Below are 16,502 nucleotides of genomic sequence, written 5' to 3'. Positions count from 1 at the left end.
CATGAGTACCATCCTTCTTTGTGCATCTATATAGGAGTTCTGTACTATCTATGCATCATCCTTCTGTACTGAACCCCAACAGGGCCACAATCTTTTAACATTTTTATCATTGTTAATATTCCTGTCCAAAACTATTCTTCTACCTATATCCCATCCTGTTTACTCCACTAATCGCTCAACTTACCAAATGCCCACATACATACATACCTACCTTTAAATCTTTTTTAATGTATATAGCCTTCAGGGGTCTAAGCTTAAAGACAAGTGTAGTCAATACAGCTGAATCACATGTGCATTATGTCTAAGCATTACTGTGAAGTGTACCTTTGCATTCAAGAAACAAGTAATGCAGAAATGCGTGCAGCACTTATGCTGTGTTTGTAGTTTTAGTAATGAGGCAATGTTACTGAGTACAAATACACACATGTCATCACTCTGAGCCTTTGTTTTCTTAGTGTCCCTCTTGCTTCTTTGTGGCTCTGTAAGTATTTTATCTTTCTGTCTGACTTTTTCTCACTATATTTTTAAATGCAAAATATTCCATAACATCTAGTACATTTTCATTTGAGATTCACAGTGTTTTCACATAGAAACAAGATTCTTCTTTGGCAGTCATCTAGTTCTGCCCCATTTGCCTTCTGTATTTTACACAGGGGTGCAGTGAGTGGCAGTGCAGCCTTACAAGACTTTCTCTGTTTTATTATTTCAAGTGGAGTGCCTCTTGCACAGAGACTGCATGCCTTACTTATGTTTTGACTCTTTTAATTTCCCTAAGTTCTTTGGGTTTCTAGTACCATGATGGGAATGGACCCCATTTCTATGTCAAAGTATGATTAAAGTTCATGAAATTAGTATTGTTTCAATCTTTGATATTAGCCAGAAGTGCTCTTTGCAGCATCCGCAACGTCCCCAGTAATAACTCCTTCTGCAATTTGTATAGAGTTACCTGTATCAGTAACATATCTAAGTATTATTGTAAATTTGTTTTTAGAAGACCCATTGCTCTTACTACTATTGGAACTGTCTAGGTATCCTTCTTCCACATTGCTCTAATTTCTACTTGCAAATCCTGGTATTTTATGACTTTGTGTCTCTCTTTACATAAGACACTGTATCACTAGGTGTAGCAATTTTTATTTTTTTTTTACTGTTGGTGATGGGTGATCCCATGTAATATAAACTTCATTATTTTCTATAATGCTTTGTGCTTGTGTTTCCAGTGTTTTTCAGCTGCTTCTTCTGTTAAGTACAAACTTGCAGTTTTAAAAGTACCATATTTTTATTTTTTTCTGTTTCCTAATTGTGTGTTTCTGAACAGTGTGCTGTGTGTCTCTCTGCAGTTATTTTGCTATAAGAGGGGGTGGTGTCATCACTTCTTTGTTGTCTGATATTAAATAGCCTAGAGTGATTCCTTAAGTGCTAGCCCCAAAGTTTGAGAAATCATTTTATGCTCAACTCCTGAGAGACTTGCTTGGCTACAAACATCTGCATTACAAACTGAAGCTAAGTGAAACTTGCAGTAGTGAATTTTAGTCTTCTAAGTACAAACTTGCAGTTTCAAAAGTACTGTATTTTCATTTTTTCTGTTTCCTAATTATATGTTTCTGAACAATGTGCTGTGTGTCTCTCTGCAGTTAGTTCCCCACTCTTCCTCCCTGTTCCTGTGTTGGTATTAGTGTTGGTGGCTCTGGAATTGCCTGCCCCTCCTGTAAGTCTATATTAGAACACTCCTCCTGGGGCCACCTCATTTGCTCACTTTACCGAGTACAGTGAGATCAAATTCTGAGTCTAGTGTTCACTCTACTTAATACAGAGAGAAGATTTGAGAAGGCCAGCCCACTTAAGGTCTTCCTTCCTCTCTTCTTGCACTTGAAAAAAATAAAGTTTGCATTTTATTCATTTGCTTTTACTGTATTTTGTGTTTCCTCCTACATTATTTTGCTTTTCTTAAAAGTACTCAATTTTATTTATTCTGCTGCATTTATTACTGCTTGGTCATAGCCTGATTAAATTGTAACTGTTATTCTAAGCCTTTTGATTTAAGCACTTGGGCTTCATACAGGCTGTTTTACACTAAGAGGGTTTGTGGTCTGCACTGCTGTGGCAGGACAGGTAGCTTACATCCTTCTAAGCTGGGAATTGCTGACTGAAGGCCCAGTGTCTGCTATTCTAAAAGTGTATTAGTTCTGGCTTAAGCACTTGGGCTTCAGGCCAGTTATTCTACATTAAGAAGGTTTGTGGTCTGCATCTTGTGGGAGGAGAGGCTGGATTCTGCCCTTCTGAGCTGGGAAATTCCGGTCACAGGCTTATTGTGACTGCTTATTTGAACTGTTTCTTTCTGAAATGACTGCACCTTGTTGCTGTAGCATAGACCAGATTCAGGCTTGCTGAATCTAGCTTTGTTTGTATAATTTGAGCAATGATCCAGGCCATCTTTTTTGGAGAAGGTTCCCCTGCACCCTAGTAAGCAGGGGTGTGCAGTTAGAAATTGCTGATTGAAGACTGCTGGAACAGGGCTCAGTTTTAAGCTTTTTTTCTGGTTAATTGGGTAACTTGTTTAAATCAGTTTGTTTATTTTCTATTGTTTTATATATTTTATATATATATATATATATATATATATATATATATATATATATATATATATATATTTATGTATAAAATTGCATTTTATTCATTTGCCTTTACTGTATTTGTGTTTCTTCCTACTTTATTACTGGGGATGTTGACTACAACTCTGATCTGTGATATATAACAATAAGTATCCTTTTCTGTGCTTTTAAACTGTTTTTTTTGCATGTATCTGCTTTATTTTCTGAAAAAAAAAAAAAAATATATATATATATATATATATATATATATATATATATATATATATATACTTGTTTCCCACCTTTCTAAGCTAGTATAGTCCAGTTTTCAGGTTAGTGCTGAATTCAGGGCTGTGTTACAAATCTCTGTGTTTGCCCATACCTTACTTGGATAGAAGGAAGTTTCTCTGTTCACCTGTGAGAGAGGAGAGCTTTGAGCAGCCTATCTGTCCTTGGAGGAGTGGTTTCAGCCCAGAAATTAGTAGTTTATTGGCCATTTTGGGCTAATTTCTATCTCTTTCATTTCCCTGCTATAAATATCGTATTTGCCCGGTTTTATGTGCCAGGCATCGCCGGTTAGCTAGGGTAAAACTATTCCCAGCTCCACAAAGTATCCTCTTCAATTTTTCCCTTGGAACTAGCCAAACTTTCAACTTAAGCACTCAAGTCATTCATTTCTCAGCCCGGCATTTGTTCAAAACTTATAGCAAGCACTTATACACCCTAGCACTAGACCCTCCTGTACTGTACAGAAGAACAAGGCTCTATATTTGACCTTACCAGCCATCCAGTAAAACAGTTCACTGTATCTATCCAGGCATGTCCAAAGGGCAGTTTCAGGTGTACTTTCCAGTCCAACTGGTGAATCGGGCATTTTGAGGCAATGTTACAACTGCCTCATGTATACAGACAACCCCCTCCTCCTACCACCAAACACTAATACATGCGAGAGATGCAGTTATACAGTCAAACTAGAGGCTAAGCTCTCTCAACCCAAGACTGGATCAGACAGTCAAGAGGAGAAGGGAAATACATGCATCACACCACCAGTCTTACATAGACCCATTAAACCAGCACTGGCAAAAAACACACATAAATACATGACAACATACTCGGAGGCTCTAAATAAAAATCTGCAAAACCAACAGAGACCTCCAAAGCAAACATCCAAGCAATCTCCACCCCCCAACACAAACCATGAAACACATACGTCACAAAACCAGTGTGCCATGTAATCACAGCCCTTAAGGCAAAATAACATACAGAACATACTAGTAATAGGTGACTCTATAGTCAGGCACACTGACGTCCCACTCACTAGGCTGAATAAGGAGAAGGTTACTGTTAGCTGCCTGTCAGGTGCCAGGATCCGCCACATAACACAAGCACTCAGGTCACTCCAGAACAAGTACAGATATGACTCTCTCATTGTTCATGTTGGTGTGAATAACCTGAACCGTACCTCCCTGGACTACATGAAAAGAGACATGGAAGAGCTCTCTGATCATGTAGCCCAGGCCGGTATGACCCTGACCCTGAGTAGCATCCTGCCCTCACCAAGAATGATACCACGGTATAAAGAACAAATTCTCGATTTCAATAATCGGCTAAGTTTCTGGTGTCATTCAAAGGGGATCCAGTGTCTGTCCACCTGGGATGACATGCTAGACAGGCCACGCTGCTTTGCTAGAGACGGCTTGCATCTGTCACCCTTAGGCTTTCTAATAATGGCTAAGGCTATCGCCACCCCCATAGTGCCTTTTTTAGGCAAGGCTCAAAAGATGAACCCACCACCATAAATAGCACAAGTAACAAAAAACAGAGAGTAATGCTACTCAGTACCAGAAGTCTAAACCTCAAAATGCACGCACTCGAGGCACTCCTCAGTATGGAGAAAATTGATATATGTACAGTAACAGAAACCTAGTTTAAGGCTCCAGAGAACACCCCGGCACTACCAGGCTACAACTCATACAATACACTTTGGCCACAGAACCCAAACTGAAATACAAAAGGTGGGGGCATATCCAAATTCATCACGGATATCCACACCTCCAGGTTAGTGGCACAGCACGATGCTTCAGAGATCATCCACGTGCAACTAACAATGGGTAAAACTACAATTCAAATTGTAGCTTGCTACAGATCACCCACTATGTCCCAGGACCCCCATTCCACATTTCTGGAAACACTGGAAAACATAAAGGTCCTACCAAACACCCTAATATTGGGTAATTTCAATTACCCAAACATTAACTGGGAGAGCTACTCAAGTACTAACTCCCTTGCCCAACTTTTCCTAGAATTTATAAACTCAAATGCCCTGGTACAACTGGTAAACACTCCCACCAGAGGTAACAACATATTGGACCTGGTCATCACCAACATGGGCGACCGGTGTTCCACACCAGAGGTCAACCCCTCACTGGTTAGATCTGACTATAAACTAATCACTTTGGATATCCATATTCCGCCCCCACCCCCAGACAAGAAAACCACTGTGAAAAACTTTTCAAAAGCAAACTTCACGTTACTTAAGACCGAGGTGCAAAGTTTCAAAGCCCCCATGCTGAAAGATAACACTGTCCAAGCTGCAAATTCCTTTACTAATGCATTCTACGGGCAGCTACAAGAATGCATGGATCATGCCATCCCAAACAAAACCAAGACTCACTCCTCCAAGAAAAGGAAACCAGTCTGGTGGACTCCTGCCATAAACAAGCTATACAATAGAAGGAGGAACCTAGTACAGAAAAGAGTAAAATCCCAAGAAGGGAAGAAATCCCTGATCAGTATCAGCAAGAAACTACGCTCCCTCATAAAATCATCCAAGGCGAGCTTTGAAAGAAAAATTGCCAAGGGCTCAAAAGATAACCACAAGGCATTGTTTAGCTATGTCAATAATCTAAGAGTCAATGCTCAGATCTGCTCGGAGTTAGTGCAGAATGACACAAAATACACTGAACCAACCAATATCACCAACATCCTGGCAGACAGGTTCAGTGCAAACTTCACCCCCCTCTCACCTCCAAAAGGGCCCATAACCATACCAGAAGAATGTAGAGTCCCTAAAATCACAGGCACTCAGGTTAAAACAGCCCTCTCCAAAGCCAAAAACTCAGCTTAAATGGGACCGGACGGTGTCCCAAGCTGCATCCTACACGAGCTCAAAGACAAACTAACCCTTCACTTAAACATACTGTTCATACTCATCCTCTCCACAGGCTACATACCCATAGAGTGACGCATAGCAATGGTTATTCCAGTCCACAAAGGTGGAGCCACAACAGACCCCGGGAACTATCGCCCTATAAGCCTGACTGGCTTGGTCTGCAAGGCTATGGAGCTCATCATCATGGAACTCATTAACAGAGACATTGGGAACCTCCAAACACTGGACCCCACCCAATTTGGCTTTGTTAAGGGCAGATCATGCCTCTTAAACCTGGTGGACTTCTTTGAGCCAGTTACAAGGCTATAGGCGAGGGAAAGGTGGTACACACAGCCGACCTAGACCTCGCTAAGGCCTTCAACACCATTCCATATTCTGGTATTATAGACAAGCTCACATAAACCCCTACATCACAAGATGGGTTGCCAAATGGCTCACGGACAGGACCCACATGGTGAGAGTTGCAGGAGCTAGGTCTGACTCTAAACCGGTTACAAGTGACGTTCTCCAGGGCTCAGTCCTAGGACCTCTCCTGTTCGACATATCCTTCTCAGAGGTACAGGCAAGCACAGGAGGACTATGGCTGATCAAGTTTGCAGACGACTGCAAACTAGGGGCTATAATTGACTCTCTGGCTGACACAGACATCCTCCAAAAGGGTATCACTGAGACGAATACTTGGTGTCAAAGTCATGGCCTCAAGCTAAATGCCAAAAAGTGCATAGTCATCCCCTTTGGAAAAAACAAAGTATTTTATTTGTTATTTATTTATTTGCAGTTGGTTAACCAAGATAGTCCATTGGGCCAAAAGAAGCCATTTTCAATGGAGTCCTGGGGAGAAAAGCTCCACACACATATTACACAAAGATTACAGTGATCTACATTTTAACAATTTCTGGTTCTAAGACAGAACAAAAAATACTGAGGTTACAATCAAAAATAATTTTTTTTTTTTTTAGAAGGAGAACATTGCTCTAGTAGGATTAAAAATAAATAGTTAGATGCAATAGGCTTAGAATTTGCTAGATGCAAATAAGAAGTTGTTTACTAGATGCAAATATGAATTTGCTATTTGGAACTTATGAGATGGAAGACTGTAGGAAATGGGGAATTGGTTATGAGGGTGGGAGCAGGAGCATTCCCATGTGGATGTTAGATGTGAGTGGAGCATTTTTTTAAAGGATGGAAGGCTAGTGATGGTACGAATGGAGGGAGGGAGGGAGTTCCATAGGCGTGCTAGGGAAAAGGACAGGAGGTTTTGTCCTGGGGGGCGAAGGAGTCTGTATACTTCTATTAGGTTTTGATTGGTAGATCTGAGTAGTCTTTGTGTGTGGTGCATTTTAAAGGTAGAGGAGAGGGAGGGACAGAGGGATGGCTGGTAAATTAGTTTGTGTGCATAGGTGAGCTGAGTATAGGAGAGGTAGTTGGGAAGCTCTAGCCAGTTTAGTTTGTGGAGAGGTGCACAGTGATGGGTTGATGATTTGTGGCTAGTGTCAAATCTGGCTATTTTATTATAACAAGAGGACAATTTTGTTTTGAGAGATGATTGCAGGTTTGCTAAAAGAGGGGCACCATAAAGAAGGGAGGGTAAGAGAAATGTAGTAGAGAGTTAGCTTAGTAGATGAAGTGAGGTATCAATTGTGTTGGTAGAGCATGCCAAGTTTTTGGTGGGTTTTTTATGTTTAGTAGTAGATGGGAATCAAATTTAAGCTTGTCATCGATTTGGACTCCTAGTAGTTTGGTTTCAGATATCAGTTCAAGAGGTGTATTATTTTGGCTGGTGATGGAAAATAGTTTTCTATCAAAGGTATTGGTTTTAGAGGGGATAAATATAAGTTTTGCTTTAGCTGCATTGAGTGCTAGATGGCTGTCTTTCATCCACTGTTCTGTGGTAGAGAAGGCATCATGAGTCAGCTTTAAGAGAGTCAGGATGGATGAGGCAACACAGATGATTGTAGAATCATCTGTATATTGAATAATGTTAGCATAAGGGATTGAGTGGAAAAAATCATTATTGAATATATTAAAGAGGAGGGGGCCCAATATAGAACTCTGTGGGACACCTGTGGGGGTATTGAGGAAGGAGGAGGTGGCTTTTTTCCACTTGACAGCTTGTTGCCTGTTGGAGAGATAGCTGGTGAACCAATTGAGAGATGAAGGTGATAGGTTTAGGTTAGATAGTTTAGTAAGGAGTAGGTTATGAGAGATAGTGTCAAAGGCCTTAGAGAGATCGAGTAGGATGGTAGATACAGTGAAGCCAGAATCTCTAGCTTTATTCACAATATCAGGGAAGGATAGGAGGGCAGTCATAGTGCTATGATTGGGTCTGAATCCGTGTTGGGTAGGAGTTAATAGGTTGTTGTCTAAGAGATAGGGAAGGAGTTGAAGATGGATACATTTTTCTAGGATTTTTGAAATGGGAGAGAGGATGGCGATGGGCCGGAAGTTGATAATATTAGTATTGTTGCCTCCTTTTGTGCAGGGGAATGATGAAAGCCTTTTTCCAGAGTTGTGGAACAAGACCTTCTTGGATAGAGTGGTTGATTAGGATACTGGTTGGGAGGGCAAAGGCTTCATCAGCTATGCTGAGGAAGTATGAGGGAATGTTATCAGGGGCATTGGTGCATGGTTTTAGCTTCTGCAGGAGTTTTTTATGGTAGAAGTAGGGATAGGTTTAATGGAGAATGGAGAGGGTTGAGAGGATGGGGAATGAGAGAATGAAGATGGAGGGGGTGATGGGAGAGGAAAAGTGGAAGTAGGAGGTGGATTGTTATTAGAGAAGGAAGAGATTAGTTTGGAAATAGAGTTTATGAAAAAAGAGTTGAATTGGATGGCAAGATCAATGTCTTGCACATTTGGGCAAGGGCTTGGGTTTTCAGTTGTACCAGGTTTTAAGAGGGTAGTTATATCTTTCCAGAACTTTTGTGGGTTGGTTTTATGGTTGCATTGAAGTAAGGAGAAGTAGTTTTGACAGTCTTCTGTGATAAGCTTTTTAACTGAGTTACGAAGAGTTTTGTACTCATTGAGGGTAGAGGTAGATTTATTCCTTTGGTAACGTGCCCAGGCTTTGTCTCTAAGTCGCATGGTAGTTACTGTGTTTTTTGTTAACCAGGGGGTGGTTTTGTTTTTTATTCTTTTGGTTTTTAAGGGAGCAAGAGTATCTAGAAGATTTAGGAAAGTAGCATTAAAGTGTGCAATTGCATTTTCCAGGGGTAGAGTTTTTAGGCGGTACCAGTTAAGAGATTTTAGGGAGTCAGAGAAGGCTTCTGGGTTGATGTTTCTTTGGCATCGGGTACTGATGTAATTATGAGTAACTTGTAAGGGAGAAGGAAGACGCCTAGCGAAGATGGGAATGTGGTCGCTGAGGGAGTCAGGGAGAGTTCCACTATCAGGGTAGTAGTGGGGGTGAGAGACTAGGATCCAGTCTAGGATTATTCCACTAGTGAAGTCTTTAGAGGGCCTAGTCATGGAGTTGATGAGTTGAGAGTAGTTATACAGGTTGATGTTTAGGGAGTGTGAAGGGGACTGAATGGAGGACCGATTAATGTTGGTGTCTCCCATGATAATAGTTTCATTAGAAATATTGGTTGAAAGCCAGGAGAGGTTATCTTCAAGTACTGAGATATTGTCTCCAGGGGGAATGTAAAGAGAGGCTATGCATATATGTCTGTGTTTGTTTAACTGAAATTAATCTAGTATTAATTCTGTGTTGGCAAACTGGGGAATGGCTTTATTATAGGGAGTAATGCATCGGGAGGATGAGTAGAGTAGAGCTACTCCACCACTTTTTTTGGGCTCTGTCTCTCCTGATGATGGAGTAATTAGGTGGTACTACTTATGCATCTTTTATATGAGGTTTTAACCAGGTTTCAGATATGGCTAAGATGTCTGTTTTTTTGTGGAGTAGCCAGGCATGTAGGTTTGGAATTTTGTTAGCTAAGTTTGTGCATTAAGACATGCTAGTAGGATGGATTTAGATGTTGAGGAGGAGGTGTTTGGGCCTGGGTTAGGGTGTATATCTCCAGATAAGAGTATGGATGTTAGAAGTTGCATTATGTAGTAGAGGTGTTTGGATTGTTTTGCTTGAGTGATGTGTGTTGAAAGCTTTGTGAGGGATATGGAGGGTAGAGTGGGTGTTGAGGGTTTTATAAGGAGGGATTAGTCTGTAATGAAAACATAGATTGTGGTTGATGGGATATAGTGCAGGAGATATTAAGATGAATAAGTAGGAGTGTGATGTATGGAGTGAGCTGGTTGTGTGTAAGAGTGGGATGTGAGTTATGGGGTTAGGCTGGGTAAGGTAGTAGATGTAGGTTAGGTTCAGAAGAAGTAATAGTTGAATTGAGAAGGATGAATGTTTTGCAAGCATGTTGAGGCTTTGATAAGCAATATATGGTGTTGAGTAAGGAGGAAGGGATATATGTGGTGAACGGATGGTGTGATGGGGAGGTGATAGGAAGAGGAAGGGGTGGAGTTTAGCAGTTGGAGAGGAAGTAGGAGTGACTATGTGGGTATAAATCTAGAGGTAGTGGGGGTGGGTGAGATTTGGGGGTAGGGTAGGTGGAGCAGAGTGAACCCGCAGGGTGAATGGAGCGGGGAAGAACAAAAAAAGAAAATCAGCAGCAAAAAAGTATCAGCCACTGCCGATGAGATAGAAAGGCAAGCAGGTATAGTAGATGTAAAAAACAGATAAGGAGAAATAATTTTCAGGAATGAAAATGATGTTTCAGTTTAATTATTGTATGTTGTACAGGGGGTAAATTACCACATTGCTGACAGTGAAAATATTGGCTCTTAAGCTATTTAGTCAGCTTCATAGGAGAGAAGCCTAAGTAAGATTAAAGTTGTACTGTCTTTTGGTTGGTAGGTGCTGCCACCTAGTGGCAGAAATGAAGAAAGCAGGCAGGAAAGGTGTGTATGTCACCTAAACATTCACTGTGAAAATATCTAGGACAAAGTTGACTTGGGAGGGGAGAGTATTTTCATTTGGTCTGCGGTAGGCTGCTGAATCCCTTACATGGGAAGTTAGACAAAAGTATATGAGTTACTAAGTAGGTAGTTACAGAGACAGTAGCTGGTTTAAGGCTACCTACATTCACAAAGTTTACTTTAGGGCAGTCTTCACAGTAGTTCTATTGCTCAATCTAGCCGTCAAGCTCCAGGGAAATGTCAGAGGTATTGCAGGATGTATTCTTTTTGGTTTTTAAGGTAGGGAGGGAGCTTTTGGAGTGAGCTTCTGGAGTGGGGAACTGTAAAATGAGAGGAGAGACAATCTAGGTTAGGTTCTTTAAAAGATTAAAGTTGCAGGTAAAAAGAGGAAGGAGTACAAGGGGAATATTCAGTAGAGAAGGAATAGTATGCAAGTAATTTAGTAGGTAAATACAGGGCACAAGGGATAGACATAGAAGTAATATAGTAGGTAGATAGAGAGCTCAAGGGATAGACATAGAAGGAGGGAAAAGCGGTGTAAGAAAATAGTAGTAAAGAGCAGCAAAAGTACAGTTATTGGATAGTGCAAATTAGGTAGGTTAAGATACAGGGTTAAAAACTCAATCACTCTACAAAAACCAACTCTACTTCAGTATCCCAGCCTGGTAAAAAGGCTAGGGGGGTTAACAGAAGTAGCTAACTAACAATCAGAGAAATATTACAGGCAGATGTAGCACTAATAAAGCAAGTACAGGCAAATAATGCACTTAACAAAGTGATTTAAACAGCAATGCAGAGCACCTTATAAATAGAGCTTAACTTAACTGAGAAAACTAGAACATTATATTCTGCCAAGGCTGTATAAACATTAATAATAGCATAGATATATCCAAGTAGAGTCTTAAGCACTACCTAGAAGTATCAAAAAGTCTTAAGCACTACCTACAAGTATCACAAAGGATATCTGTACAAGGCTATGTCTTCTCCATCTGCTAGGCAGATAGAGCACTTAATCAAGCAGTTACAGGCAGATAAAGCACTTAGAAAAAAAGCAATTAAGATGGCAATGCACTACACCTTAAAATTAAAACAGCATAACAGAGAAAAAACTAGAACATTGTATTATACCAAGGCTGCCTAAGCATTAATAACAGTGTAGATATACCCAAGCGGAGCCATATGCGCTACCTAAGAGTACCATAAAAAGGATTCCGAAGGAGGCTGTGTCTTTACTCACTACTATATTATGGTATCTGTTATGGCATGGCAGAATGTGAGAAGGAGAGAAAAAGAAAGCCTTTTTCCAACAGTCAGTAGACCTTATATGGTGGTCGAACACTAATAATCCTTTTTAGGTAAATAGTTTAGAATACAGGCCAGATGGATGATTTGCGAGCAAGTACTACTCCACTCAGCATGTGTAAAGATTTGCACGCGTGTTATGACCCACTTTGGTGGCGTTCATAACTTGTTCAGCGTAGTTATCTTGCAACGCTAAGGAAGAAGCCTCAGTGGGGTTCACACAGTGATTAAATTACCATTTAGGGGATAGACAGTGTAAGCAAGCCTAATCTGCAATGCCCTATGAAAAGTGGACAAACACCAGGCACCGGGAAAGTCCCTTTTGCTGTAAGACTACAATAATATGGTACAATGAAGCCCATGTGCAAAGAGTTAAACAATATCTGGGAGAGAGAACAAAGCAGAACCTTCATTTTACATTAATTTAGCCCTGTTTCATTGCGACGCCTTTCAGTTGGAGTACAGTGTAAGCAAGCCTAATCTGCAATGCCCTAGGAAAGTGGACAAACACCAGGCACCGCAAAAGTCCCTTTTGCTGTAAGACTACAATAATATGGTGCAATGAAGCCCACGTGCAGAGAGTTAAACAATATCTGGGAGAGAGAACAAAGCAGAACCTTCAGTTTACATTAGTTCAGTCCTGTTTCATTGCAACGCCTTTCAGTTGGCGTACAAGAAAAAGCTAGTGTTATGCTAGTAATTTGGAGAAAAGCATTATGCAAAGGCACCAAATAAGCCACCGTTATATAAGAAAATGCAATTGCAAAGGAGTATCACAAACAGTTCAATAGGTAATGATATTAGGTACATCCATAGCTATAAACAGTGTCACAGACACAGTAATTAGAACATTTCAGTAATTCAAGCAGGCCTACATGATATACTGACCCTTAGTTAAAACATGCTAATCCTTTTGTTCAAAACTTGACCTCTAGAAGTACCCACAAACTACCACATAGGTGGTAGTTCCCTAAATATGGAAGATGTAATAAGGGATCTGGGGACCCAAGTAGATAGTAATCTCACTGTTGATAATCACATTGCCAAAGTGGTTAGAAAATCCTTCTATGTGGCCCACCTAATCACAAAAGGGTTTGCATCCAGATCAAAAGAGGTCATTGTGCCCTTCTACTCATCACTCATCAGACCCATCATAGAGTACAATGCCCCATTTGGGAAGTACCTTACAAGACACCTGCAACAGCTGGAAAGACTACAAAAGTACCTCACCAAGAGGATCACTGGCCTCAAACAGATGCCCTATGCAGCTCGACTGAAGAAACTCCAGTTGTACTCGGTTGCATACCGCCTACTCAGAGGTGATCTCTTACTGACATACAAGGCCATGTCCAACCCAGAATTGAAGGACATGCTCCACCTAAAGAAAACCTTATCCCCTCGAGCCACATGCTCTAGGGATCTAAACCTCACCACAACAATAAATAGGATGTGCTGGAGGGATAGATTCCTGTCCCAGAGACTTCCCATGCTTTGGAGCAAGATCCCAATCTACATTAGACAGAGCTCCTCACTAACACTCTTCAAAAGAAACCTTGACAAGTGGATGGGAAACAGAAAGTTTACCTCAGGGATCACTTCAGTGGCTCTGCTGGACAGAGGCACAGGGAACTAATCTAAGGGGGCAGCAAAAGCCAACACATTCTGGCTAGGCTTCTAAATGCCTTTGGGCAGATAGCCTAGTACCCACCTATGAACCTATAATGTTTGCACAATCCCCAATGCAACAGTCTTGCCACATTATTATGCCTTTCACTATATATTCCTTCTGCCATTAGTATATCAGAAATGAGCAACAAGATGTGTGACTATTTCCAATTCTGTTTTACAAAACCTACATTTGTCTGTTTCTCTTACATGTTCAATAGACTTTGTAAACCAACGTGTATGTAGTCCACTATCTTATGCCACCAATATTAACCTTTTATCTTTTGCTTTAAATTCACCTCTCATTAACCATTGCTGCATTTGATCCTAATCAACATGAATGAGGTTGTTCCAAACGTTTTTTATACTTACAACTATATTTACGCATTTTGTGCATTTTTTCTTTCTCATCTGATGCTTCACTTTATATTCTTTCTTTTGTTTCTTGACATATTCAGTTGCTGCCTGAATTTTATCTACTTCTGGTTTGATTTCCATTCCTGCTTAATGCCAATATGCTTCTGCTAAAATAAGCAGGGATGTTATCTTAGACTTATTCTCCTCGTGTTTCAAAACTTTCACCATGTTTGCATCTTGTGAGGTCAGCAGATATGTGTGCAATCTCACAATTGCAGATCTATACATGTAATCAATTTTGAGTTGGCCCATACCTCTTTCAGAATGAGGAGCATAAAATCTTGGTATGCACTGATTTTTATAAATCATTTGATGAGCATGAAGCTTCTTTCTTGTTTTTCTTTCCAACCTATCCAGCACCTTTTGGGTCCAGTGAATCACTCCAGAAATGTAAGTTAGGACAGGAAGAACAAATTGGTTTATAGCATGGACTTTATCCCTAGATGTCAACACTGTTTTCAGTATTAAGTTTAGTCTTCTAAAATATTCCTTATTAAGTTTTATTCACATTTGTGCATGTTTTATTGTTGATCCTTCATCAGTTCCCAAATATTTATATACTGCCTCTTGCTCAATTTCTTTTATATCACATACCTGTCCCAAACTGATGTTTTCTTGGTGCTGCAGGTTTCCTGCTTTAAAGGTTGCTTTTGTACATTTATCAAGACCAAATGACATTTTTATAACATCTGAAAATTTTGGCCACTTACAGTTGGGCTTTCAGACTCTCACCTGATGAACTATACCATTTAAATCATCTACAAAAAGAAGATAAGAAATCTTTACACTTTGTTGTTTTCTGACAGCCAGATTGTAGTCATGACCTAATCTGTTAAGTAGATATCTTAACGGATTAAAGACAAGACAAAAGAGTAGCAGTGACAAGTCACCCTGAAATATTGAATTTTGTTTCCCTGGAATAATAATTTGTCTTTTATCATGGTTTAACTGCAAAGTGGTTTGCTGCTGTTTCATGGTCATCAATTAGTGTAGGGTCTATCTTATATATTTTTAAGCACTCTTTTATGCCTGAATGTGGGATACTATAACATGCGTTTTATATAGTCTATCCATGCCATATTTAATTTCTTCCCATTTTTACAGTTTTCCATTATGACTTTATTTAACCACAAATGATCCTTTGTTCCATATAACTTTGTTTTGTTAACCTTTTGTTCTATTGCTTGATTGAGTTTTCTACTAAGTGACTATAAACTCTATTGGCATCAATTCAAATGTATAGTTTATAAGTCATCAGAAGACAAGTTATTGGTTTATGGTTTTTAGGAGGGTTGCAGGTTCACTTTTAAGTAAGAGCATTGTTTTTCCTGTTGTTAACTAGTTTGATGTTTGTTTGGGGTTTGCATACAAATAGCTCTTACTCATGGCTAAATCTTCATGTAAAGATGTTAATACTTTTTACCAGAAGTTAAGTACTGCATCTGGGCCTGGAGCTTTCCAGTTAGGAGCTTTTCATAATTTTGTTTCACTCTCACTGGCCTTTACTTCATCCTATCCATTTAGCACCTTTGTTATGTTCCAAAGGATGTCTATTTGGGTTGCCCTCTAGTAAAAAAAATGATGCAGGCAGATTGGCATCTCTAAATTGTCTATAAATGCCTGAGCAGTGTGCATGGTATTGAAAAAAGCCTGGCAATATAGTTCCATTCCCTACTTGTCTAGTAACCAATGTGGATAATGTCAGCTGCTCTTGGACTCCTTATAGCAGTTAGATGTAACTTGACAGCACTGGATGTGTTAGTCATCTGCACAGGAACTACCGTGCCTTTCTCAGGTCAGGTCTTTGATACTGCCTAATTTTCTCAGGTCCTATTCTCCTGATTACACGTCCCTCCATATTTAGTAGCTCATCTGTATTGCACTGCTGAAGCTTAATAATACTGTTTAGTGAGCATCCATTCCCAAATACCTGAGCACTTCCAAAACTGAGATTCTTTCTTTTTCTATTTCAAAACAATGAGAGAATGGTAATTACCTTTCTCACATCGGATCATGTATTACCTCTGGAATTCATACATTCTGTTAGATATTACAGCTGTTCCTGCTGATTGGGGTGGCTACAGACAGTTATCTTCTGCTGTGTAATGTCCCTAGTCAGCAATACCTTACCAGTCTCTGCAATCTTAAGGATTTGTCTATTATTCTTTATTATTTCTTGTCTCAAAAACGAAAGAGTTACATATGACCCCTATATAGTCCGTGTTGTCATTTACATTTTGCAATACATCCTACTGCTATTTTTTGGCTTTGTCCATGATTTAGTTCAGTTTGCTTGATTCTGTATCCTGTATAGAAGGCTATAGCTAGTCCAACAGTATCCTCTTTCTCCCTCCAATAAAGCATGCAACCCAGCAGCTTAGTTCAATTTTGTTCATTAAAAGGCATTCTTACAAAATATTTCTTGG

This window comes from Protopterus annectens, chromosome 8.part0 (genome assembly GCF_019279795.1).
Source record: "Protopterus annectens isolate FY-2018-M chromosome 8.part0, PAN1.0, whole genome shotgun sequence".
Lineage (NCBI taxonomy): Eukaryota > Metazoa > Chordata > Ceratodontiformes > Protopteridae > Protopterus > Protopterus annectens.
This window is presented reverse-complemented; position numbering follows the sequence as displayed.